General features: G+C 46.1%; 1 long non-coding RNA gene across 1 annotated transcript in view; it reads right to left on the bottom strand.

The window, feature by feature from the left end:
- LOC129384242 (uncharacterized) overlaps positions 1-27,405 on the bottom strand; it is a 152,744-nt gene that overhangs the window by 16,120 nt on the left and 109,219 nt on the right. The window contains exons 2-3 of the long non-coding RNA XR_008611985.2: positions 23,102-23,175; positions 12,639-12,698 (exon numbers count right to left, since the gene is read on the bottom strand). This is a non-coding gene — a long non-coding RNA (uncharacterized lncRNA). The remainder of the gene's footprint in view (positions 1-12,638; positions 12,699-23,101; positions 23,176-27,405) is intronic.

Below are 27,405 nucleotides of genomic sequence, written 5' to 3'. Positions count from 1 at the left end.
TATGTAGGCGTAGGCAGAAAGAGCGCTCTTACTGCTGGCTGCTTTGTAGCCCAGTAAAAAAACATGGCTCACCTGTTATGTGCCACTGTATATGTGTCCATTCTTGGCCAATTGCCCAGAGTAGACGTGCTTCTAGGACACAAGTGGTACGAATGCCTAATTTCTTTTAAACGAAGCTTTGTTTCCATCTACTGTAAGTTTCGGCATACGTCTTCATATTCTCTCGAACTAAGCCACCTGATAATGGAGGACAGTTTTGTGTATGCGTGCTATATCGATGAGCATTTCGTAGGCGTGTGTCATAAGGTGGAGGCGCATTCTGACTCCGCAGAATGTGGACGCCAAGAAAATATCTCGCTCAGCAGGAGCGCAAATGGTATGACTATGCCGCGAAACAGGAAGGTATACTTTGCGCGAACGAATCATGCAGATCCAAATCACTCATTTGAATGTATGCGAACTTGACATAGGCAACTCGTGCTCCATTTCTGTAAGCATGTACACGAACGCGAATGTGAACAGCAATGAACTTCAGCATAAGGATATGCGTCAACGAAACGGCTAACAACAATGCGTTTAAACACATTCTATATTCTACGAAGTTTTTCTTCACATTATTTCCCGCATTCGTGTTGGATCTTTCGAAATTTTTTTCTCTTCCCGGTCAGACTCGTTTCTTTTGGACATAGACCGACTCAAGGAAAAGTATGGTTAGTTTGAAGGGTCCATGCATTTCACTTACAAGAAAGGTGGCTACTAGGGCCCGTTGGTGATTCATGCTCCAAAAAACAGTGCAAAAATGAAAAGAGATGTACGGGAAATAATTACCACCAGGCGAGACAGGCGTAGTCTGGACTGGTTGCTTTTCGTCGCCATATTTTTTTCCTCTATTGACAGTCTGTGTGATTTCCAAGGTAATGATAGAAATATTGCAAGATTAAAGCGACTTCTTCCAAGTTCAAATTGACACTTACTGATGCTGTCGCGCCTGAGGTGCACAGTGAATATGCCGCACTTAGCAAACATATTCCAGTGTTCTAATGTCTTTATAACTGTTATGCCTGAAAAGGATACAAAAAACCATTAAGCATGAGCATTAGGAAGCTTGTGGGAAATGCTGGCAGAAAGAAATGATCAATTAATTTTCTCAAACCTCAATAGAAACACCAGACTTTTTGTATATCCTTACTTATTTTGAAGAAAAGCTAAGGAAAATTGACCTACCTCAGATGAACTTCGTCTTCTCATTAAAAAAAAAAAAAAAAAAAAAAATTCGCAGTTGCGCTTGAATGCCGAAGCACAGATTTCGAGAGCAAATTAGTAGATAGCAGTACGAAGTAAGGACAGTAGTTTTATCGGCCGTATAAAGTTGTAAACATTCGCTAACTAACTAGATTAAAATGACAGTATGTGCAAGCACGACTGAACAATGATGTAGGCAGAAAGAGACACACAGAGACAGCGCTGTCATTGTGTGTCTGCTTCTTTCTACGTGCTTGTTCAGTCGCGCTTACACATTTTATAATGGATTCAAACTAGCCCACCAAATGACTTTTAAGTAAATTTACCAGCACTGTGTCACGCGCGCACAGGTAAACGTGAACACATCTCCCTCTATGAGCGCGCGAACTCGCTCTTAAAATTCTGGAGTGACGAATCATGGCAGCAGCAAGTGAACTGACCTTCATGCATATATCGCTTCGACACGAACAGACGTCGAAGCGCTATGCATACGAATCTACCGGCACTACGTGCGCTCTGAAAACTTTGCAGATCACTCTGCAGATTAGGCCCCGTGGGCGCGCTCTTTGGCCACGTCACAGATCGCGTTCAAGACACACAAGCGCCGGCCACGTGTCCCTACAGCGTCGGCGTTTCGCGCGGCCAATGCCGTAGAAGACCCCGCAGTTTTCTCCACTATGTACGCGGCGGCGGGCGAGGAGGGCATCGAGGCGCCCCATCAGCCGCCGGAGAAGAACACCCCTCCTACCTTGCCTCACCTCCCTCGCCTCGCGCGCGATAGGAAAAGGCACGCATCCGGACCGCATTCCTCGGTCATGCACGTGAGATTGAACCGCAATGAGCGGATCACCCTCACACGCTTTCACTCATACGGAACCTCACGGCGATGGTGACGGTGACGGCAGAAATGCGCCTGGAGTATCGATATACGTAATTGCTATCGAAATAAAAATACTTTCTTCGATTTTTCTTTCATGGCTATGTCTCTTTTATAATAGCCAAGAGGGAAGTGTAGCCCACCCTCACCGCAGGTTTTCTTGTGGCACACGAGGCACCTCTCTTAGAGCAACGAGGTCAAAGGAGCTCATTTCCAAGTTACGTAACTACTAGAAGTGGCGCAGATGTCTGAAGCAACAGTGTACTGCATTCATACTGTGAATTACAGATGATGATCTTCTACATTACATTATGAAATATCTACATTACAATACATTACATCTACATCTACAATACATTATGAAATTACGATATCTAGGATTACGGTTAACATCACCTACCTAAATTATGTACGACTAAATCTCGGGGATGCGCTTTCAATCTTCCAATAGGACACGGTTGGACGTCTGCTCATAAGGCACACTTATCATCTGGACTTGCACCTCGCATTATCAGAAGTTCATGGCGTGCGAACTTGTAAACAAATTTACATATGCACGAAATTACTCGTGATCGACCACATTTTTTATAGTTTTGTAACTGATGGAATGAAGTTTTGCTCCGTGAGCCACATTGTAATTTAGCAGTACACAATGACATGTAAACGTCATGGACGAGTAAGAAACGCGTCTTTAGGCACTCAAATTTAGGGACAGTTCTACAGCCGCGCGTGGAATCCTGCCACGCAGCAGCTTCGCCGATGCGCACAGGTATGGAAACCCGAATAGTTGCTTCATACGTGCCGCAGTTTTTTTCTCTGCGCACACGTGTCACCACCATCCTTCTCTCGACAAAAATCACACATCGCGCTTGTACTTGTGACATTGCTGCATATGCAGTCTCACACTATACATCCACCCAATTTGGAGCTTCCATTTCAGCGCCGGTTGTGAATGCTGCCATCCATAAAAAAAATTGCAGGGCACAAATGTTGCCAACTTTCCGGTGGAAAAACATGTGCAGATTAGCCATTCCATAGGATCAAAGTGAACAAACTTGTATGCATGGCTGTTAGAGAGAGACAGACAGAGAGGCTGTTTATTGGCGAAAAAGAAAGATATTTCCCGGCGCGTATGCAACCGCTGCCATACTACACTGTGTAGGAATGGGGAGTGGGATTAAAAGATTGCAGAGGAGAGAGGCAAAAAATAAAGGAGAAGAATACAAATAAATATTGCTACGGAACAGTATTTGCGATCACGAAGAGGCGAGCAGTGTGAAGTCGACGATGACGATTAGAGGCTAGCACGGGCTGTTGCCTCTTGGCCAAGCGTGGCGCATTTTCTTGTAAATATACTTGTATATAGCTTTTCGTCTGCGTCTTCCTACGTAACGTGTCTGGCGGAGGTGGACGTTCCCTGTACCTCGTCATGGAGCTTCGCAGTGGACGGTACGTCGAGCCTTTCTTCATGGCTCCCGGCGATGACAACTCGACTCAGCCGCCTCCGACACCTGCTGCCATTTCGACGACCTACATCATTCTCCCCGCTCCCCGTGATCCTGGCGTATTCTCGGGCAAAGGTGCGGAAGACGTCGATGACTGGATCAGCCTGTAAAAACACGTCGGCCGCAATAACCGGTGGGAGCCTACTATCATGCTCGCCAACGTAGTCTTTTACCTAGGTGGCACACCTCGAGTTTGGTTTCGGACGCACAAAGATGAGCTCACCAGTTGGGATTCACTTAAGCAAAAGCTTCGAGACTTGTTCGGCAACACCTACTGTCACCAACTTGCCGCGCAGAAGGCGCTTTCCGGCCGTGTGCAGACGTCCACAGAGCCCTATGTCACGTACATTGCGGACGTCTTGGCTCTGTGGCACAACGTTGACGCACACGTGACTGAGTCAGACAACGTTTCCCACATCCTCCAATGCATTGCCGATGACACCTTCAACTTGCTTGTTTGCAACAACATGGCGACGGTGGATGCAGTTAACTGGAACTCGCTAAAAGCCGACGTATTGACCAGCAGTTTGCCCGTCTGCCCAACATCCCAACGACATCTTCCTGTGCCGACACTTCTCGTCCCAACAACACTGCCGATGTTACCAGGATCGTCCGGCGTGAGATCGAGGCCGCCTATCCGGCTGCCTTCGGCTCCAGTCCCACCAACACATCTGCAGTGACGGTCTCTCTGATCCAGGCAGTTGTCCACCAAGAGTTCGAAAACATGGGTCTTCACACCATCTGCTCGGCCCATCGTCCTGATACCCGCACGGCTTCTTCGATTCCGCCCCATCCCGCACCTTCTAACCCACCACGTTTCCGCAACCCATTTGAATGGCGCACTGCTGACGACAAGCCCATTTGTTTTCACTGCCATCCAATCGGACACATTTCTCGGCACTGTCGCAGTCGCTGGAGTTCCCCGACCCGGTCTGCTTATACTGCCTACACTCGCCCCCAGGTGGCCCTTCTCGTCCCTATGCCACACGCTCCTATAATGCCACCGCTGACTTTCCTGCACCGAACCGCCCCTATTCTCGTTTGCCTTCGCCCGAACGACGACAATCTCGCTCTCCACAGCCCCGTCGCTCCTATTCGCCGACTCCCTTCGTACGCCGCTCCCATCCGGAACACTAGACGATGCAGCGCCTCGAGGTGACGCTGCATTGCTCCCTACGCCGCCAAATCCGCTACTGACGTTGCTCACTCATCTGAACCTTCTTAACGTGCAAGCCGACGATGTTTCTGTGTCTGCACTTATAGACACTGGGGCGCATTTGTCGGTAATGAGCGCTGAGCTTCGTAACCGGCTCAAGAAAATAATCAGGCCCGCCACGACACCTGTTGTCCGTGTCGCCGATGGCGGAACAGCCCCCGTAATTGGTATGTGTACCGCCCGCGTCTCCTTCTTCGATCGCTCTATCGTGCTATTCACAGTCGCCCACTGTACCCACGACATCATCCTCGGCTTAGACTTCCTCTCCGCACTTTCTGCTCTCATCGATTTTTCCGCCAGTACTCTCCGCCTTGACCTGCCTGTTCTGGATCCCGCTGAAGCACACCCCAGTCGCCTCAGTTCCGTCGACTTCGTTCGCTTGCCACCTTCGGCACTGACTTACGTTGACTTAGTGTCATCCCCACCAGTCCCCGACGGTCACTACATCGTGGCTCCTATGCAAGACGTCCGCCTTACACACGGGATCACAGCACCTCATACAGTTTATCTATTACGGCGAATTGCGTCTGCCTTCCAGTGGTCAATTCTGGCTTGACGACACAATTGCTGCCACGCGGGATGTCTCTGGCCCAGCTTTGCTCATTCGAGGATCACTCAGTAGCATCTATTGCAGTAGACGACAATTCGTCCGATCCTCCTCTACCATCGCAGTGGGCAACTTGCACCATCGCCGACTTACAGAAAATGATTGCACCCGGCTTGCCGTCCGAGCACGCTCGTGACCTCTACCGAGTTCTGTTTTCCTACCACGACATTTCTCACCTTGACGATCGTCCTTTGGCCTAAACTACAGCTGTTAAACATCGCATTAATACCGGTGATGCCACTCCTATTCATCTCCGCCCGTATCTCGTGTCACCGGCTGAGCGTCGTTATTCCCGCAGAAGTTCGCAAAATGCTTGCCAAGAACATTATTGAACCATCATGTAGTTCATGGGCGTCACCTGTTGTACTGGTCAAAAAGAAGGCTGGCTCATGGCGCTTTTGGTGGATTATCGGCACCTTAGCAGGTTTACCAAAAAGGACGTGTATCCCCTACCTCGGATTGATGACTCCCTTGACTGACTCCACGGTGCTCGCTATTTCCCCTGTATTGACCTTCGCTCCTGCTACTGGCAGATTGCTGTGGACGATTTTCGACGGCGAGAAGACTGCTTTTGTAACACCCGACGGTCTTTATCAATTCGAAGTGATGCCGTTCGGTCTATGTAACACTCCTGCCACTTTTGAACGCATGATGCACTCCCTTCTTCACGGTTTCAAATGGTCCACGTGCCTGTGCTACTTGGACGACGTTATAGTATTCTCCCCAAAGTTCGCTACCCACCTCGAGCGCCTCTCAGCAGTCCTGGACGTTTTTCGTGAAGCCGGTCTGCAACTCAACGCATAAAAGTGTCGATTCGGCCGTCGCCAGATTACCGTCCTTGGAGATCTCGTTGACGGGAACGGAGTGCAACGGGATGCGGGCAAGATTCATGCTGTTACGCACTTCCCTGTTCCGAAGTGTGTTTCGTAAAAAAATTCGCCGCCATAGCACGACCACTAACCGAGCTTTTGAAGAAAGACGCCCCTTTCCAGTGGGGCGATAACGAGGCCTCTACATTCTCGCATCTAATCGATCTTCTCACAACGCCTCCCGTTCTAGCCTATCTCGATCCTTCTGCGCCTACCGACGTCCGTACTAATGCCAGAAGTCACGTAATTGGCGCAGTACTGGCACAACACCAGCGCGGCCACGGCCGTGTTAACGCTCACGCCAGCAGGCTCCTCTCACCCACGGAGCGCCCCTATTCCATCACTGAGCGTGAGTGTTTGGCTCTAGTTTGGGCGGTAGCGAAATTTCGGCCATACTTATATGGCCGACCCTTTTCTGTTGTCACATACTATCACGCGCTTTGCTCGTTATGCTCGCTGAAAGATACTACAGGAAGACTTGGTCGCTGGGTCATACGCCTCCAAGAATATTCGTAAACTCTCACCTATAAATCTGGCCGGCTACACGAGAACGCTGACTGCTTGTCTCGCTACCCGGTAGACTAGCATGACGACGCCGACAGTAGTAGCGCCAATGGCATTTTCTCTGTGTCTGTCTTCGCTAACATCGCCGATGAGCAGTACCGAAACCTATCGCTGCGAGCATTCATCAAGCGTCTGTGATCTACACCTATTGACGCATCAATTCGCCGATATGTCCTCCAGTGCGGCATTCGGTATCGAAGAAACTTCCTCCCTGACGGCTCTGATCTTCTTCTTGTCGTGCCAAAACATCTACGGGAGACTGTGCTCTTTGAGATGGATGACGCACCCACTGCAGGACTGCTTGGGGTAACCCGCACGTACGACCACGTCCGCCGCCGCTTCTATTGGCCTAGTCTCGCTCGCTCCATCCGACGCTATGTTGCTGCCTGTGATCCCTGCCAGCGTCGGAAAACACCTCAGGTGCTACCTGCCGGTCATCTCCAGCTGATCACCGTCCCTGTGGAGCCGTTCTTTCGTGTTGGATTAGACCTCCTCGGTCCCTTTCCCACGTCATCCTCTGGGGACAAATGGGTAGCCGTCGCAACTGATTACGCCACCCGATACGCTATCACGCGGGCTCTCCCTAGCAGTTGTGCCACCGACGTCGCGGACTTTCTCTTGCGTGACATTATCTTGCTGCTTGGCGCCCCGTGACAGCTGCTTACTGACCGTGGTCGAAATTTCCTCTCGAATGTTATCACCGACATTGTCCGTTACTGCTCCATTCAACACACGCTGATTACCTCATACCATCCTCAAACCAATGGCCTGACAGAGCGGTAAAACCGTACTCTTACCGACATGCTGTCCAAGTACGTTTCCAAGGACCACCACGACTGGAACATTGCCCTTCCTTACGTAACATTTGCGCAGAATTCTTCCTGGCACGACACCGCCTGATTTTCTCCATGTTATCTACTGTACGGTCGCGATCCTACCTTGCCCCTAGACGCGGCACTTCCTCCTGCTGCAATCTTAACAAGCCAGTATGCGCGCGACGCCATCGCCCTCGCCGACCATGCACGCCAGCTTTCCCGTGCTCGACTGATGGCCTCCCAAACCACTCAGCAGTGTCATTACAACGTCCACCATCGTGACGTATAGTTTTCGCCTGGTGCGCTCGTGCTCCTGTGGTCGCCCTCTCGTCACGTCGGACTTTCAGAGAAGCTCCTTTTGCGATACACAGGGCCCTACCGCGTGCTGCGCCAGGCGATGCCTGTGACGTACGAAATTGCTCCTGTGGGTTCAACCTCGTCCTTTCCTCTGGCATCTAGTGTTGTCGTGCATGTCAGTAGGCTGAAGGCCTACTACACTGCTTCCGAGTCCGGCCTTTAGTCGCTCCGGCAGGGCACTTTTGTCGCCGGGGGTGGTGCTACAGAACAGTATTTGCGATCACGAAGAGGCGAGCAATGTGAAGACGACGACGACAATTAGAGGCTAGTGCGGGCTGTTGCCTCTTGGCCAAGCGCGGCGTATTTTCTTGTAAATGTACTTGTATATAGCTTTTCATCTGCGTCTTCCTACGTAACAATATGAAATGCGCAAGGGGACTTTATACTAATATTTACTGGTGAGGAGACTGGTATATAAATGCTTCGCTACAGAAATTGTGAAATCTTTAAAGCTTTCCATTTACACCAATTTATGAAAGTTATTTGAACAGTAACGACTTTCCATCAGTTTCAATTCATACAAATTCGAACAAGTGCATTGCACCTTCATATTTTTTTGCAACGTTAGATTTTATGGGTTCAATTCAATGGTCGTTTCCATTGGCAATATTGGCCGTCACCGCCGTTGGTGTCCGGCGTCCGTGATAGGTATCGACAGGTTCATACCAATTATTAGGTATTGGCCAAAAAGTAGTCGGATTGTCTTGAAGTAAAAAGTCACAGTCCGGAACCATACATAAGTGAACTACATGTATGAATTGCCTAATAAAATCAAGCAGGCTAGGTGACCGTTTGTTACCGCCCCGATTCCAAGCGGATACTAATAATCATAATAATCATGACCGTCATCATCGTTAGCATTGTGTCGTATCCCTTACCACGCCACGTGAGGTGCAAGGCGCGCAGTTTTCGATAAGGGTGCATTTATCATTGTATTTACATAATATTACACCAGGTCACATGCCACGCAGCGCAGCAGCTGCATAGTAGCGGTAAAAGGTAGTTTGTGCTTTCTATTATGTATGTGGCTCCTACCCACTCTGGGGTATTGGCCAATAAATGAATTGATTGTCTTCAGGAAGAAAGAGAAGATTAAGGAGATGTATATAATGCCAGAATGCGAGACATGTATAGCACACCTGATTAGATAAAGCAGGCAAGGAGACTATCACCGCCCAGTTTCAAACAGGATGCCAATAAACGGTCATCATCGGCAGAATTATTAGCATCATCAGCACGAAATCATGCCACTCGTCAAGCGACGTGGCAAGCTCGACGCCTAGAGTCGATACATGCAAACTTTGCATTGCAGTTGCGTTGTATAACACGAGGTGTCCTGTCAAGTGGCAGTTCCATGTAGCAGTTGCATGCTGCGTGTAGCTTGACCTGGTTCACACAAGCGGGCTAGGTGACTATTTGTCACCACCCCGCATTAAAGGAGATGTCAATAAATCATCGTCATCATCGTTACCATCATGACTTTCAATGTATCGTGACATGGGTCAAGGGACGCGACATGCGCGCCGCGTAGCTTGGATACGAGTGTTTACACTTCGGTACCCTTTATGTACTGAAGCTACGAATCGCTGCTGAAAAAGTGAACCATATAATTGAAGATACGCGTGCGGTTTCAACCTGGTAACATCAGTTTCAGCAGACTGCCGTGCAGAGAGCAGCAGAAGCCGTAGCTCGTCGTGGACGCCGCGCGGACACTTAGGCTGTGCTCGCGAAAACGATGCAGAGACTTCGCCGCAAAGACCCTCTTGTACGTGCTACTGAAGATGGAGCTCCTAGGGAGCCGGTCCTCCAGCTTCTGCTGTGACTGTGTTGGGTTTGTTGCACAGGCCTATGAATTTTTTTAAATTGTCTGCTTTACAAGACGTATGTATAGTAAATTTCCAGATCTTAGTAAACAATTGCGCCACTTACGTTCTTTATATCTCGTTGAAATAGCCAGCATGGGCGCTATAACGTAAAGCTATTCCAAATTTTTCTATTCCAATTCTATATTCAGCCCACCGCGATTGGTCCGAAACTTTTTTGGACCACCCCCACTTCAGCTGCTGTCACGCGACGTCACGAAAACCGCGATAGCTCCCCATCTGATATGACGTGTACACATTGATTATGCATGATTTGACCGAAAAAAGAATAATAGTTATTTCTGATTCGACGCCTTTTCGTGATTAGCCCCCAGCAATTGGTCGAGTCTTCGGGGTGCACCCACTTCACCTGCCTATCACGCGAGGTCACAAAACCGCAAAAACTCACCCCGTCAAAGTGACGTGTACGCGTTGAAGATGCAATATACCGAACAAAACTGAATTTTTTTCTGAATAGTCGCTGGCTGCCCCATACCTAAAGGAATAAAAGATGGCTGCCTCCGATCGCTCAAGCGCTGGGTACTCGCACCTGCCTGAGAGCATGTGTTTATTTGCGCACAATAAAACTTCCGTCTTTCAGCACTTTCGACACGTTTACGACCTCATTCTGCCAACTCTTCTTTGCGGAGGATCCATTCTAGCGTCATTTTTAAGCTTCCGTTGCATGCCGCCGCAATTTTTGATCAGCCACCGCAAGCTAAGTAAGGGAAAGCTGTCCAATTGCAGACGCCGGCATCACCTTCTTCATGCGGTTATCGAATTTCAGTGCACTGGCTCGGCCCTATGGAATCCCTCTTCGCTTGAGAGTGCTCCTCGCCTCTTGCCAGCCAATTCGATAAGACAAGCCGCTCAGTGTAGGCAATGTTATTCGTTTTTCAAGCAAACAAAAGTGACCTCCTATGAACGAGGAGAGCGTTTGATTGGTCGGTTCAGACAACCCTGCGGGTGAACGCCTGATTCTTGCGTCGGCGGTTACGCAAATTTTACGTCAGGAGATTGGAATAAAAGCACATTGGATTTGTTTCACGTTATAGGGCCCCATGTTGCGGGTGCAGCACAATAAATAATTAGTTTTGTTGGATAATGAGGTGTTGACTGAATATTACCTATTCAAGCGTTGCAGAGTGTCAAATGGCCGGCATGCAGAATGTTTTTCAGATTCCTGAATGAAGTGCAAGGGACAATGCGTTCGCATTCGGTGGCTGTAGGAAGTATGGTAATGTAATAATTGCCAACAAATTAGCGGTTCCAGTTTAATTAAGATCGAGTTATGCATAGAAATCAAGAAGACTCGTGTTTTCTCCAGTATTACCTATACGAATTCTGCAATACGTTTCGCCGGCGTCCTTGGTTAACAAAAGAAAGCACCTAATATATATTTGTTAAAACTAAGGGGCTTGTTAGTGACCATGTTTAAGCCAAGTTTGCACTTGGCTTACACTGGCTTGACCCTTGGCTTGGTTTACACAGACGACGTGTAAAGAATTCTTTACTTTCGTAAGGAGACGGTAGGTTAGCGTCCCGAACGTGGTATAGAGCGCTTTAATTAGGTGCGCTGAAACGACGGCAATCACATTGAAAGCTCGCAATAGTCGGTTTGTATAGACAAACTTCGCATTTGCAACTTCATGGCACTGTGGCAAGGAAGGAGTAGGCATTACTGACTGCTACTCCGATGCATACACCGCTAATGATTGCTACGCCCCGTCGTCGTATGCTGAAATAAAGGCGGAGTATTAAATATGTTTTCAAGGCAGAAATGCGCTGTTTTGTAAAGCCTGTCGAGTTCCAATTTGCTAACGTCAGCTAACGTGCAACTGCCCGCAACTTTCGCGCCGCATCTGTTTGTGACTTCGCGATAGCAACTCAATGAACATTGTTAACGGCAGATCGAATTATTGTGTGTGCTTGTTCATTTCCTACAGCACCGCAGTAACTTAAACACCATTGAAAGATTCGCGTTCGTTCTCAATTGCTTATTCGTAAATTTACAATGAACAAGTTGAAGTGTCGCCCTTCTAGGTAACTTGGAAAGTACCTTATTGCCATGACGACTACCACCGACTCGCTTTCGTTCATATCGTAGTTTCTTTCGGATTTGGTGAACGTGTAGGAAATAATAACAATTACGTTTAGCTGGCAGCACGATGGCTTCATCACATCTCGCTGGTAGAGAACTGCGGCCTGTGATGGTCATGAAATCGTCAGTTCGGGGCTCAAACTGTCAGAAGAAATTAGAAATATTCTATGTTGACACAAATATTCCGTGTACCTGCAGCAAGAAGTTTGGCCACAGCCGTACCCACTTGGTCGTGACCCAGGGGATGAACTCAGTTGTGCTAGCTCCAAGTTCAAAGTCGAGTGACTCATTGACTTTGACCTGGGGGCTCTGAATGCAGCCACGTCCATCATGGTGTAGGCCAGTTCCAATGACTCCCACATCAGCCTCTGGTTGTGACGGATGCTCCAAAAAAGTAAGGAAGCGCAAAAAGTGTCATTTACTCTGCCTTTTTCATTATTATTCCTCTTCTTTTTTGCAGCGACCACCAGTCTTGATATTCTTCCTCCTCCTATGTATAGAGGCTCAGCTGTCTTGATCAGGGCACTTACAGAAGTTAGAGTAAATATTGTAACACTGCGACCTTAGTACGAAGAACAAACGGGCTGCTTCCCTTGCAATAAGGTACAATATCTAGTTCTCACCTGTGGCTTTCTGGAGTGGCTCTCCTGCCGTGCTGGATGCAGCAAGTGCCGGATTCTTTCCTGAAATAGTAATCAAGAGCAAAAGATGAAATATGTATAGAATGTAATCTTATACGGTAGAATTAGTGTGGTTGAGTATGTCTCAAAGACGAAAAAAGTTTGTACCAGGTGAACATTTCAAACGTTAGTACTGTTTTTTTCATTCTTTCTGAACAAGCTTTACTACACATGAGGAACACTTGGGTGTCGAAACATCCTTGTTGCAAGCAGACCCAAGTCGACTATGGTGCCTACATCAAGGGGAGTACGCATTTTGGCTGGTTGGTTCATGATTACGAGCAATAGAAACAGCGCTACAACGACAGGACGAGTGAAGGGACACAGACAACAGCGCTGTTGTCAGCGCTGCTGTCTGTGTCCCTTCACTCATCCTGTCGTTTTAGCGCTGTTTCTATTGCTGCATCAAGGGTACAGCATTCACTAGTCGTTGGTAGCATGGCCAAGGGCACTAATGTCTCTGCGCACTATTACATGGTCACATGGGCCTTCTCAAAATTTTGTGCGCTTTTCTTTGTGGCCAGATAAATGAAAACGCAAACAGCTATTATTACTCAATTAAGTCATTTGTATATTAGACATTAAGCTCTGCAGCTTCTCGAATGAAAATTTAGCGGATAATGAAGTATTTTGTTTATAGGGTAAATATGTATTACTAGTATATTTCTAAGCTTACACAAAAAACAATTTGCGTTTCTCCTGAGAAAAGTGAACAATACCTAACTGGCTAGTATCGCCTAATCCATTTTTCGCACAATAAAATCCGAGAAATAACAATAAATATCAAAAAGAGTCACTCGCTCTCGGCGAACCTTTAAGCAATTGTTAGAGAAAACCGAAGTGCCAGTCTATAAAAAGAAAGAATGAAGAAATATGTCCACGAGTGAACCACAGCACTCCATAGTTAAAAAAGGAATTGTCACAAATATCTATGCGCGAAGCGTACGTAGCTATATCAGTAGACTTCAATGAATCCTCAGCTTGCGGTACTGGGACACTGTTTTCTGTTGAAATACATAAACAGGAAATAGCACGGCCAGATTAATCAGGGAACAAATGAAAAAAAAAACTAATCCCTTCAAAGGCGCTTTTGCATGGGTCATTGAACGTTTGCAAATGCTTATTTCAGGGGGATCAGTGAACCAAACAATACCCCGGGCTTGTAATTGGCTAAATAAGGGACACCTTTTGGGTAATGTTTAGCAAAGTAAAAAAAAAAAAAACTGGCGGTTATAGCAGCTTTTACAATACATTATGTGTCCATGTGCTTAGGAGTGTTAAGACTGTGTTACGAGCCGTCAATAATTTAGTCCATCGAAACTGAGAGCTGGGCGAGTTGGAGTAGTTTTTTCCGCTACCGTGGCCTAATTACAAATACCGCGCAGCCTAAAATGTACCGAGATGGGAGAAACGCTATGGGAAAATTATTGGAGAAGAGCACGTGTGCATCATATACATGACTTGTAAAATTCTTTTATTAAGTTCTGGAAAGACTTACATACCAATCTTACGCGATAGTTGCCAGGGTCTCGAGGCAGCCCTAAGTCGCACCATGTTTATATTTGGCGAAATCGAACGGAACCTCATAGTTTATCTCATAGGCAAAGTTCATAGCGTATCGCCTAATAGCCGCAGTTGCACCAAATTACACATATAGTCGTTCCGGAGCATTCAAACATAATCACACAAGCTAATAATCAAGCCTGCTCTTCAAGCAAATCTAGCAATGTCAGGAGAATCAAAGTTAGTGGAAAGAGGGGAACTAATATGACAAATCAATTAAATGTGTGTGCGTGTCAAATATACTTACTACAGGAAGTACATTCAGCTAGTTTTGGAACGTGAATATAGTAGTTTAGGCTGTGTTTCGTGACATCGAAAAATACCTGTACTTTTACTGCAAGACTAAAGTTGGTTGATATGCGGTATATCTAACTGTAATATTCAGCAAAATTTTGCCGGTCCTTGCCTACACCCCAGATTTAGAAATAAACATTCATGTTTTTGCTAACATCATCAGTTATTCGAGAGTGGCAGGAAATTTTCCGGTGTGCTCGGTGAAATGAAGGCACCTTCTGCATCTTTTGTCAAAGTATGTGCCAGGTTATGGGTGACGCCCAGGCAAAATTCAAAGTGGGTAGACTATTTGGAGTCTGCAGTAAGCAGCTTATGCAAGCGCACAGGAACAGTATGTGTGTTTTACAAGCGGCGTACTATTTAGCACCATTCATTACCTGAAATTTCAATGCCAGCGATATCAAATTTCCCGAACTGGAATATGGCAAATCTGTGGGCGGAGGTAAATGTTAATGAAGCGAAAATGAGGCAACCACCCGAACGTAGCTGAGTGCTACAAAAGAAACCCATACGGGTTCCTCGAAAGAAAAGCTTCGCAGTTGAAGAAAAATTCGTCCTGGTTTCGGACTCGAACCCGGGACCGCTCTACCATCTGAGCAGCCGCTCTACCATCTGAGCTAATCAGGCTTTTTTTTTAATGCCGACTTCGATGTTTTAAATCAAACTTCACGAAGGATAAAACGGGTAAACCTCACTTTGGCCAACATGGTACTAGAATCTTTTCAACAACGCTAATTCATCAAATAGAGAGATCCATCGTAGTGGATCAGGCAGCGCTTTGCAACCATCTCTCACATAGATAACACTCTCAATGAAGTTTTTACGAATCGGTCGAACAACAATGTCTCCGTTCTGAGCTAACCAGGCGGCTAGCAGATGGCAGGGGAAGTCGAATTGATCTACAACTCAGAAGCAAAGGCATGAGTTTGACGTAACAGTTCTGCGGAAAAACCGCAAGGTTCTCTCCACCTTGCGGGTTTTCCACAGAACTGTTACGTCGAAGGTAAATGTGCATAGGTAAAATGCAGCTTCCGCAGCAGATTTGTATGCTAATCTTCGAAGGTTTCATGCGGCCGTTGGATGCATCCCAATCTCTCGAGAAAACTCGTAGGTTACGCGAAATCTATATTTCGGAAAATTGGGAGTCATCTTAAATGTAATGGGTGGCTAATTTATAAAGTCCATGGAGTAAGAAAAGTGGTGGAAATGTTTTATGAACGCTTGCTTTTTTATTGCTTAATCGCTATACGCGCCATTGCGCAAAAATTGGTCGCAGTCAGCGCAACCGAAAACGGTACCAATATGGCACCAAAAATGGCTGGCGACGCAAAAAGTAAAAACACGTCGAAACATGCTCGTATTAATGAGAAATTTCACAGGCAGGTTGCTGTAGACAAAGCAAATTAGCGGCTTTGAAAAGAAAATTTGTCATATTGTGGTTTTGGCGGCAATCGACCCGGCCCTCCGGGGAGTGAGACGAGCAGTCGTCCCCCGTGCTATGGCGGCGCCATGGTCCTGGAAGGCTAAAGGCATGGCCTAGTGCGTGCGTCATTGGCCACGTGACGGCGTAGCCAATAGGGAGGTGGTGGTTCCACGTAATGAGTATATAAAGTGTGTGCGTTCGTATCGTTGCGAGGTCTACAAACGATATGCTTTCGCATTTTCATGCGCAAGCAGTCGTAAGTGTATCTATCGTTTTCTTTTTCCGTGTTCTTTATTTATAACACGACCCTTACAGTAGGTTTTCCGCGCATCCTCTGTTAACTAAACAGCGAACTCTGCATATAGTTGTGCAAAATTAGGAGTGGTAATAAGTAATTTCTAGGCAGAGTTCCAGGAGCGTGGACTAATTGTGACCATCGCAGTAAAATGACTGTGGAAGCAATCACACCATGTTAATTGTTTCGTGAACACAAAATTTATTTCGCTGCCCTTTGGCAAGTCTGTACGCTTCAGAAATAAGATAGCCATAATGGCACGGGAAGGCTCACATTTTGACCAATGTTCTCGTGAAGTAAAATGTGCCTCAGTGAATTTCAGCCCTTTTAAAAACTATCTTTAGAAGCACTGGGAAACGTTAAATGCGAAAAGTTTCAAACAGGAGAGTGATAGGTGGGCAGTACTTCGGAATTCTGCGATTTATTATATGCAAATGAAGGTGAAGCAGGCTAAAAAAATTGCATTGAACTGAAAATGAAAAAATAACAGCTTCGTTAGAAATATGGTTGCGATTGTGCAAAGTCGCAAAAGTATCCTGTATTTTTTGTGCGAAGCATATATTGGCTCAACAGTTTAGGTGGCATTGTTGTGGTCACGCAAGAAAACCTAGTTTCTCTCAGAGAAGAACGGCTCCGTGAGCGGTTTGATGAGTACCCAGTTGCATTGGCGCCTGGGCATGATTCATTAGCAAGAATCCAAGCTGCATAGGCGCGCGCAACCATTCAGTGCCGTTTCGCTTTCGTCGGGTAGGTAAAGGGCATGAAATGGATTCGTGCTCACTGCGTTGCTTTTGTTTCCGTTCAGTTTGGTCTGGGAAAACGGATGTGACAGCCACGCGTTGTGTGTTCCCCCGAGGAACGGGTAGCCTTTCTACGAGCAGCGGTGAAACTCGCCCGTCAAAGGGCTCACTGTCGGCGCGCCGATCCATACGTTAGAGCCGGCTGGGCCCAGGCAATCCGACAGCAGCGAAAAGAAGATCCCGAGCTGAGGTAGTGGGAGCCGAAGCAATCTGGCACCGTTGCCTGTGGGTTATATAACCGTGACGAAGGTCAGGTGCACGCAGGACAAGCTTCGCTAACCCCAAATTTCTGATAAGGGAAGCGTTGCTATTTTTTTATCTCTGGTTCTTTGATTGCATTATGGGTATGTATCGATTGCATAAGTACTTCATAATATCAATGCTATTTGTTAAATGTGTGCCATGCAACGCACACGCGTAAGTCGCTATAGCGGGCGAAGTTGTGTATGATAATGTATCTAAACATTTTCAAGAGGTGTAGGGTAGCGCGATTAAAAGACGGGACAAAAGATGACACATAGGGACAAACAAAGCGCTAAATGTGCTGTGTGTGTCCCTGTGTGTCATCTTTTGTCCCGTCTTTTAATCGCGCCACCCTTACACCCCTTGAAGATGCTTTACCAACAAGCCCACATTACAACCCTCATGATCGAAACATCTGTCCGCCTTCATGCCATGCGGCAGCGTATGGGTTGATTGTCTAAGCTCATATGTTAGGTGACACCATGGGGCAAATGAAGGATGTTCCACATCTACCCGGCTTGCACTGAGCTTCACTGGCTAGCACTCCGAAGACTTGGACTACAGGTTTTGCCGCTCAATTTATTCTAAGTTCCAGTCAATTTAATCCGAGCGCTGGTCAATCTTATCCCAGGGCCCTTAAAATAATCCGGGTCAGTAATTTATTCCGCGTGCCACTCAATATTATCCAAGCACCACTGAATTTAATCCAAATGCCAGCCGAAATATTCCAAACGCCAGCCAATTTAATCCACGCTTAACACAATTTAAGAACCTTCTAAACTTCATGACATTTGAAATTTTGCGAACATATTAGGGGTGAATACATTCAAAAGGAAAGGGTGAGATGAGAGACAAGTAGCTTTCCTGCCACGTGACCAACGAAACATTTGGGAGTTTGCTACTTCTTCATGAGAGTCACATTGACTACCAGTCATTGGGTGACATCTGCAATCTCGGGGAGAAGTAGTTAAAGAAAAACATTCATACTTATCGCAATATCAGCGAATGATGATTGCCGCTGTCAGAGTGATTCATGATTACTTGTGACTAATTCTTAGCATCTCCTGGTTATTAATCTGGAATCATCGTTCAAATTGCTTATCAATTGACATTCATGACACTATGATCTGTAATTGCAAGAGAATGCTGAAGCGAGCTTATCACTAGTGATCACTAATCACTCTTTACTATCAGGCAGCAATGGTAGAAAAAAATGCTAATTCAATAATATCGTGATAAATATCAAACACTACGTGCACGATTGAGGGTTGCCGCTGCCAACCTAACAAAGTGACTCGTGATCACTAGTGACAAATTCCTAGCACCTCTTAGGTATTAAACTAGGATTGCCATTTGGGTAACTTTCAATATGATACCCATGTTCTTATGCTGTATGAAAGTACGAAAACAAAGAAGTAAGCTAATCAGTAGTGAGGCCTAATTAATCTGCATCATCAATTACCTATGGTAGTAGAACAAATGTTCACTGATAATAAATGATCATGATTTAATCGTTGTTTGAAAGAGATTTCCTTTGACATACATGACGCTTTACTGCATACAAGTGCAAGAAAGCCGAACACAGTTTGTGTCTAGTGATCATTAATGACTCTGAGGTCAATACGCAATCTTGACTTACTAAAGCTCTCAATTATTGAGACTGCCATTTATAGCATTGACGACGCGCACGAACGATGGCTACGGCCATCACACTACACAAAGTGATTCTTCATCACTAGTGACTCAATCTTAGCACCTCTTATAGTCATGAAATTATAGTTATTGAATCGCCTTCTGAATGACGTTCGACATACATGACGCCTTTCTGCATAATGTTAGCGAACATCGTAGTGAGCGCATCACTAGTGATTACTAATAACTCGGTAGTATCACTTAGCAGTGGAAGCGAGAAATTGCTCATCTTGTTACAGCTTGATTGATGCTAGTGACGGCACTCTTGAGTAAAAGCTGCCGCAGTGATAGCGAAATAGGTAAATAATAGTCACTAGTCACTTAAGCATACAAGTTTACAGTAGGCATAGTTGAGTCACTCGTTTTATCGTTTTTCACTTGATATACATGACGTCACGGTGTGCAAAACACCAAGAACCCTGAACTGCGCATTGTATTTCACCTATGGTCACTAGTGACTCGACAATACAGTTAGGTGTATTATGCAATTATTTGTTAATTCATGAGCGTTTTAGTGGCATCGATGACGAGGTATTTGAGTGGAGGCTGCGGATGTCGCGGTGAAATAGTGAATTGTATTCGCTAGCGACCCAGGCCTCGCGGACAGGGCTTAGTAATTATCATTGGATCAATTTTTTGTTGTTCCGTTTGATAGCCATAACCCCATCGCATGTGTGTCGTTAAATCTCTTAACGTGCTTATGATGACGTTTCCTCTCAATTAAGTGCAGATAAATGTCCTTTGCTGTGTCGCTCTCATGACGTAGTAGCAGAAAAAAAATTTCACATTAGTCACGTGGCAGGAAAACTACTTGTCTCTCATCTCCCCCTTTCATTTGGAAAGTATTAACCCCTAATATGTGTGGAAAGCGTCGGAACTCTTGAAATTCAAAAGGTTCTCGAATTTCCTTATGCCGCGACTAAATTCAGTGGTCCTTGGATTAAATTGAGCGGCGCTCGGGTTAAAATGACTGGCACTTGAAATAATTTGAATGGCGCTTGGATTAAATTGAGGGGCGCTTACGTTAAATTGACTTCGGTATGAACTAAATTGAACGGGAAAATCTTTAGTACACATACAAAATTTCAAGGACGCTTAAGCTATGCCTTTAAGAGAGAAACACGACACATTAAAAGATCCCTGATTCCTTCTCGCAATTACCGGCAACAGCAGCGTATGTTTATTTCTTTTTTATATTCAAATACCTCACAGGCTCCATGTAGGACTATGTTGTTTGGGGGGGCCTAGGCAATAATTTTTAACAAGAACGTAAGGATAAGAAATTCACGAACCAGGTGTAATACAATGATAAAATGTAGTAGATTTGGTGTAACATTGTAATAATAAAATACTTAGTAGGTTTTATATGAAATTGAGTGGACCTACATGACATCCCTGTAAAACCTATAAACATGATTTCAAGTGATCATGTGGATAGTAAAAACAGCCATAGATGGTGAGTGCTTTATTTCTAAATGTCATATGGTCATTAATACAAACGACATCAAAAGGGAGGTCATTCCATGTACCAATTGCACGTGGAAGCGTAGACGTCCTAGAGGCTGGGTACAGCCAAAAGGACGAGTAAAACTATGTTGATTATGAAGCCTGCGAGATATGCGATATGGTTTTGATAGTGGCTAGGTAGTCCCGTTCGCGCTGTAGACCATTTTATGCAATAAACAGAGAGTGGCTATTTTCCTACGTGATTCCAAGGGTGGTAGTGATAATGAAGTCTTCGTGTTAGTCACATTGTAGTGTCGGTTATAGCATCCAGCGAGGAAACGTGCAGCGCGGGTTTGTACAGATTCCAGTAAGTTGATTAGATAGACATGGTGAGGTGACCAGATGGATGATACATATTGGAGTTGTGGACGAAGAAATATCAGGTATGCTAGTTGCCGTCTTATGGAAGGTGCAGCATGAAGATTACGTTTTAAGGATCCTAGTGTGCACGATGCCATGGCAGTAACTTTTTCAGTGTGTGTTCACCAAGAAAGATTAGAAGTGAAGTTAATACCAATGTACGTGTAGTTGTGCATAACGAATATCGAATTATTGCTAAGAGAGTACGTCTAAGGCGAGTTTTATCACTTTCGGCTGAACGTCATTAGTTGCATTTGTCAGTGTTAACTGTCATTTACCACTGTGAGCCCCAAATTGATTTTGTCAAGTTCCTCTTGTAGCACGAGAAGATCTGCGTGAGTAATAATTTTATTGTATATTATGCAATCATCAACAAACAAAGGGATGCTAGATGTCATATGAGATGGAAGGACATTATTGTAGATAAGAAATAATAAAGGACCCAGGACGCTTCGTTGAGGAACACCAGAAATAACGTCAGATAACATAGATGAGGTGTTATTAAACCAAATAAACTTCTTGCCTAAGGATAAAAAGTTATGGAGCCATGTTTAACCCTAATCTTGACCTGTAAACGTTCGCGTCGAACGCTATTCACGAAGGCAGGCTTTCTTGTAGAAAGGCGTGACACGGTGTCACACGCGTACAAGCAAGCATGAACACATCTCACTCTATGACCGCGGAAGCTAGCTATCAAAACGCTGCAGTCACGAAACGCAAATACAGCGGGCAAATTGATCTTCGTGCAGTCGCTCGCATTAACGCCAACTAGGCCGCGGAAACACCGTGTATTGCGGATCATGTAGCCATCGCGGATGAGTTTCAAAATACAGTGGCCCGGCTTAGCGTGCGTTCAATCCACTCGCTCGTACAGAATACGACATGCGGCGATGATGTGATGGTCCTTCGACTTTGCACGGAACATCATGGCGACGCCAACGGTGAAACCAGAAATGTGCTTGGAGTGTCCATATATTCACTATCGCAATATTGGTAACGGATTGATGGCCGTCACAGTGAACAATTGGTGGTGGATCGCACACGTAATGCGAAGGGTATGGATTCGGCATCCACCTGCGACAAGTACTTTTTTCACTCACTGCCACATTTATTTCTCTATATTCTTTACGTTTAATATAAACCGCACATAATTACTGCTTTATAATTACGCCATTGCGTGTTGGCTGTACATGGTCGTCGGTAATAAAAACTTGATCAAATTTTTAATAAAAAAAACCTTTATGCCTATAATTAGCATAGGTTTATTAGACACGCCCCTGCTGTCCTTGGTTATCTTGTTACCTGACGCTATTTCTCCAAGAAATGTGACCTACATCCGCCCGCGATAGCCCTTAGTGGTGCCGGCCAACACTCTCACGGCTAGATCTAGAACACCCATACACTTAAGTTACTCGACAAACTGATGGCCCTCGCCGCACCACAATTAGTGGCGAATGGCACACGTAATACGGTTGTGGGTTCATCTCGCCTAGGCGAAAAGTTACCTTTGCATCCACTTTCAATTTCCCGTCTCCCCCCCACCCCCCTTCATTACTGTCTACATTTAAATTTTAACCACAGTCCATTAATCTTATAATATCCTTCGCTTTATTGCGTGTTTAGTTTATATGTTCGTGATCAACAAGAATTGAGCCCCTTTGCGAGAACTCTTCTCGTTCAATCTAGTCATTTTCATAATTTGTCCGCATTATGTGCACTCGTTGCAGGTTCTTGAGAGACGTAGCGTAGTTCATAGAGATTAACCAAGATTTGTGATGCTCATATTTGTCATACAAGCTGCGTTCAAGCTGTTTGCAATGTAGAAGAGAAAGCGTACAAATCCGCAGGAAGTAAAGGGCAAAATCAAAAAACGACACTACCTCCACGAGGCAAACTCTCCTAAAATTAGTAGATGAATAAATTAATATTTTCAGAGAAAAGTAACAGTATAGAATCGTAGTTGGCTTGCACTTGCTGGCTACGATGAAAGTGTTTTTGGTATTCTTCGTCTGCATCCTGCTGCTACGAATCTTCGGAGTACAGGCCGCCTACTGGCCTAGACAGTGACATCACAGTGCTGAACACTTCGATAGCGTGAGAATATGAGCTCATGTCCACTAATTGTGTTCTGTTTTTCTTCGGGCATCTGGCCACTGTTGATACATTGAAGAGGCGGTCAACGGTTATCTTGATAATAAGTGAAAAGAGGAGAAAATTGTATACCACTTACTATGCCACTCACGAACTTGCATTGCGGCCTTGGATTGATACATAAACAAATCTGCTTGAAGCGTGATATTCCACCTGCAATCAAAAGGATTAAAATGAAAATGCCTGTTTACTATCGGTGTTGAAAAATAGTGCAACATTGGGCACGTTTCTGTGCGCTTTTAATTAAAACAAACATTCACGAGGGTCTAAAGGATGCTGCCTAGGAATAGTTCATATACAAGTCAAGCGGTGACGAGCACATAACGCACATAATTGACGTTATGAAAAGAAGTCGAAATGATTTGATGCGTCGAGTACTAAGCGAAAATTGTCTCATAATTAGGAAATTGGTACTTAGACATTGTCAATGTCAGCTAGATCGCACCGTTTTTTCTTTGCAGAGCGTTATGTTCCGTGCTACAGCTGCAAGTCCACTGCGGTTCTCAAGGAAGAAACGTTTGAGCCAATAGTATGTATTAAACCAATTGTCGCGCACAGCTTTTTTTCTAACTGGAGGTCGATGGAAACCTCAAGAGAAGTTTCGTGCATTATGCATCTTTCCGTAATCTGCCTACGACAGATATACTTATCGATAAGGGGTCTGAAAATTATGGCTCCAATTATTTGTTCTCCCTGGATGAACCGTAACCAAAAAAGGTGTAAGGGATTCCAGCAAATTTTTAACAAGAGCGAGCTTAAAAGCTGTGAAAAAAATTCACCGAGGATTACGATTATCCCTTATGCGAAATTTGAGCACAGCTTTCATTGCGTTTTCATTCGGCAGTATATTGGGTGGTGCGAACAATCTGGATCGTGCGGGACGTTGCAAATGGAGCAAAGTGTGGCACGGCTGCGACGCTGCTCCGGAAATTGCGAGAGTCAGAACGTGAATGACGTGTGGGGGCAATTCACAGGAGACAACGCAGACAGACCCCTGCTCATGCAGCACTTTATTGCCATATTCGTATCGGTGGCATCAATGGTGAACAAACGATGCGCGCTACTCTGATGCCATCTGCAAGCTATCTTCCATGCAGAACCCATCATGCGCGGACCTACACTTTCCTTTTCACGCTTTCCCCACACCCTCGTCCTCCGTCTTCCTCCCCGGATGCGCTTCGCTTCCTCCCCACTCCCTCCGTAACAAAGGCGAGAACTGCGCACCATCTGGCGCAGTCCGCCGCCCCTTAGCTAGGCGCCACTTGACAGCGGCCTACCCAGAGGGCGAGTGCAACACAGAGACACTCTCATTCAACCCAGTTTACGACTAATTAACCCTATTATTTTTGCATCCTTAGTTGCTGACTATTGCAATGTTTTGTCATCATGAAGAGGTATCAATTATAACGTTTTCACGTTGATATGGCGTCCACAAAAACCCTAACGGACCGTTTTTCTTTACGACATGTTGTTACATATGCTGTTGCGTACTCCAGGGTAGCGTATCGTACTGCTGCAGAGTTGTAGCGACGCCTGCCTATCGAAGCTCGACTGACATTACTAATGGGCTAGCGTGGTGTTGTCGGCGGGCTGCAGGCATCCGGTAGACCATGGTGACTGGCAAGGACGAGACGATTTCTAGTGCAAAACTTGCACGGTTTATTAAAAGGATGATGAAAGATGAAGAGAAGGGAATGAATTCTTCTAAACGTACATTTCGGAGCCCCTTAAATAGGCTCTCTACAATCGTGGCAGGGATCTTGCTTCCGTCGACGTCACGTGACCGCCACAGAGTGTGATTTGCGGAAAGAGGGCCCCTCCTCCTCTGGTCATACCGAGCCTCTGGTTATACCGAGCTTGCTGTAAGGAGGAGGGCGTCCCAGCTCTGGTTATACCAAGCCTCAGGTGCGGGAATTGCAGACGCTTGTGCTTCTCTTTTGGGCGTTGCTGGTTCGCTGAAGTTCCCCTGTAGAACTGGACAGTTCGAGGAAAGGATCCCTCTAATGTCGCGCACACACACAAAAAAGGGCTGAAAACACTGTGGAGCTTCCGCCAGACCGGCAGACATTCGAGATGACCGTGGCGAATTAGGGAGTCACGCTTCATTTCGACAAGGCATGGTTGTTGAAACTCCTTTCTGCACGAGGTGCCAACCATAACAGGAGAAGTCACGCTACATTTTTACGAAGCATAGTAGGGAAAGTCCTTTCGCACGAGGTGCCAACCATAACAGGAGAAGTCACGCTTCATTTTGACGAGGCATGGCGAGAGAAAGTCCTTTCAGCACGAGGTGGCAACCGTAACAGGAGAAGCCACGCTTCATTTTGACGAGGCATGGTGGGGAAAGTCCTTTGTGCACGAGGTCCTAGACGCCAGCCGTAACAGCATCTCCGGCGGGCGAGAAAAATCCCGATGCGTTGGGGCCAGCAGCCGCTGTGTGAGGGATGGGGGTCTCAGTAGTATAATTCCCCTGAGAGGTGAACCCTTAGTTCGCAGCTGGTAGATTCCTAGGAGTTGTCATCATTACTCGTGGCGGTCTTGTGAGTTTTCTCTCTGGTCCGGTCCGATAAATTGGTCTTGCAAGCAGGTCTCGCAAGTTTTCGTCTCCTGCGCGGGCAAGCAATCACCCCCGAACAGTGCCGGATCCACAATCACAAAGTAGCGAGCACAAGGCCACCCTCCTCCAAGATACACCAGGCTTTAAATAAAGGAAACACGCTACACCTTTCCCATTCCTTGCGTGCGGCTGCCCCCCCTTAACACTGAAAACAGCCATTTCTTGAAAGTGTTAAGACGTGGTTATTAAAGCCAGGTAACAATCGACTACACTTCGGAAAAAACGTATGAACGAACGTAGAAATGCCACGGAGACCCGGGTGAGAATGAGGATCTCGCTCCTGTACGGGCAACAACTCAAACCGTCGCATTTGCCGTTAAGCTTACCCTTCCTGTACCGAATATTGAAGGTGCACTGTTGAAGAGCCAAGCTGCAGCGCAAAAGATGGCCGTTTTTCGTAGACATGGACTGCAGCCAGGTGAGGGGACAGTGGTCAGTCTCTATGGTGAACCTTGAACACGCGATATAGTAAGCTAGCTTCTGCACCGCCCATACAACGCAGGCGCATTCCTTTTATGATGCACTGTATGCTTCCTCACGAACTCAAAGCTTTCTGCTGGCGTACAGTACAGGGTGTGCGTTCTCGTCATCTCTCTTTTGACAGAGCACCACCCCATACCCCGCATTACACTGAAGAATGAATGACTTAGAGTAGTCGGGTGCATTCAACACTAGCTCACTCGTTAGTGCTTTCTAAAAGCGCACTAAAAGCCTTTTCTTTTGCGTCATCCCACTTTACCGTTTGTGGTTCTCTTTTTCTGAGAGCATCCGTTCAAGGACTCGCGATCTCGGAATACCGCGGGATATATCTTTGGTAATAACCCGCCAAGCCAATGAATGATCTGATGTCCCGCTTGGTGCGTGGTTGCGGGAAGTTGTCTATTGCGGTCAGTTTAACCTCGGAAGGCCGACGATGATCTTGCCCTATCACATGACCTAGATAAGCTACCTCTGCGCGCCCTAATTGGCATTTGGGAGCCTTAGCAGTCAAGTTGGGCTCTCATAGACGACACAGCATGGCTCGCAGGTGTTGCATATGGTCCGCCTATGATGAAGAAAAGATTGCTATGTCATCGAGATACGGAAGTGCAAACTCCTCCATTCCTCGTAGCACCTCGTCCATAAGACTAGAGAAGCAATATGACGCATTCTTCAATGCAAAGCTGAGGACTTACAGACGAAAGGTTGCCATCGGGGAAAAACGCCGCAAGCCTGCCTGCCCTCTCGGTCAACGCAACTTGCCAGTACCCTCTGACTAAATCGAGCATACAGATGAAATTAGCACTGCTCACTTTCTCAAGCCTTTCATCGATGTGCGGTATTGGATAAATCTGGTCCTTCGTGATTAAATTGAGCCTGCGATAGTCGATACATGTTCGCGGCTGCTTTCCTGGTACCTCAACTAATATAAGAGGCGAGGTATATTCACCCTCTCCTGGCTCAATTACACAAGAATATGTCAATAGCCAGACTGCGTTGCTGGAAGTGGTTCCACTGCTGCCACCAGTTTGTTGCGTACTCCAGGGTAGCGTATCGTACTACTGCCGAGTTGCAGCGACGCCTACCTATCGAAGCTCGACCGACGTTACTAATGGATTAGCGTGGCGTTGTATGCGGCATACAGGCATACGGTAGACCATGGTGACCGGGCAACGACAAGATGATTTCTAGTGCGAAACTTGCACGGTTTATTCATAGGTTCATGAAAGATGAAGATAAGAGAACGAAGTGTTCCAAGGCTACATTTCGGAACACCTTAAATAGGC

The sequence above is a fragment of the Dermacentor andersoni genome, chromosome 8 (assembly GCF_023375885.2).
Source record: "Dermacentor andersoni chromosome 8, qqDerAnde1_hic_scaffold, whole genome shotgun sequence".
Taxonomy (NCBI): domain Eukaryota; kingdom Metazoa; phylum Arthropoda; class Arachnida; order Ixodida; family Ixodidae; genus Dermacentor; species Dermacentor andersoni.
Note: the sequence above shows the minus strand (reverse complement) of the source record. Positions and strands in the feature narration are given on the sequence as shown.